Source organism: Cephus cinctus, unplaced genomic scaffold, assembly GCF_000341935.2.
Source record: "Cephus cinctus unplaced genomic scaffold, Ccin1 Ccin1_scaffold0692, whole genome shotgun sequence".
Classification (NCBI taxonomy): domain Eukaryota; kingdom Metazoa; phylum Arthropoda; class Insecta; order Hymenoptera; family Cephidae; genus Cephus; species Cephus cinctus.
In genome coordinates this window covers 167,170-168,272 of record NW_014333315.1, presented here as the reverse complement: position 1 = coordinate 168,272, position 1,103 = coordinate 167,170, and positions in this window count along the sequence as shown.

Sequence of the window (1,103 nt, the reverse complement as noted above, 5' to 3'; positions counted from 1 at the left end):
AACAGAGATGAGTGGGGAGATGTACAACGCTCCGGTTTTAAGCGATACCAAAAGCATGGTGCTAAATCGTAGCGGCGAGTCCGGGAGTAGGATTTTGTGATCATCGCCTCTGTCGACGTTACAGATATCGCGTAGCCGCACGGGTCATGATCATCGTTCCAGCCGATATTGCAGTCAGCGAAAATGAATGGATTGTTCGGTGGTGGGGAAAAAGTTACCGGCCCTCACAAACCATTCTTGACAAACAGGCAGAACAGCAAGGTCTTCCGTCCAACCGAACCCTAAACGTTTGTATGGACGTAATGCGCAAACAAATGTGTATATCCAAATAAATTTCAAAGTTATAAAAAATGCATAGAAATATTGGTTTTCACTCTTTACCTCTTATCATGCCGAAAATGAACATAAAAAAATGAATGGCGAAATTCGTTTTTTTTTTTATTTTACTACAAAAATTGTTCAAGATTCCTCTCTTTTAATCTTTCTACGTTGCCCAAACTTTATTTTAAGTATATATATATTTTTTTAAATTTTATCTGTGACAGAATCGACTAATATTTTAAATGCCCGCTCGTGCCACGCGACCGGCGACTCGAGCGATTGCGGATCCTCTCTCGCTGAGGGGTCTGCTATTGCTGTTACTGCTGCCGCTGGTTCTTATAATCTTATAAATACTTTTTTATTTGCAATCTTCAGTTCCAGCGCCCACTGTAAACTCAATAAGATTTACTATGAGAAAATAATTAGCTGACTTCGTTACCTGGAATCAATAATCTTGAGAAGTAAATATGGAAATGAGCATTATCTCTGTCTGTAATTGATCGTCCACGTGGAGAAGATCTAAAAGTAAGAGAAATTGAGAAAAGGACAATTGGGAAGAATAGTATATAGGTCTATTGAGATCACTTACTGGCGACTTCAACACAACACTCTAGGAATCTGACGGATCGAGTCTGAGCGGGCATCTGCAACAATGTTGCTAACTATCGTGCGACTAGCAATACACATTGGGGCCTGCAGCGTCAGGTCGTTCACAGTCGTACAGGCAGCAGCATCATGGTAAGTAGTTCTTTAATAGTTATAAGGAAACAAGACGCAACGCG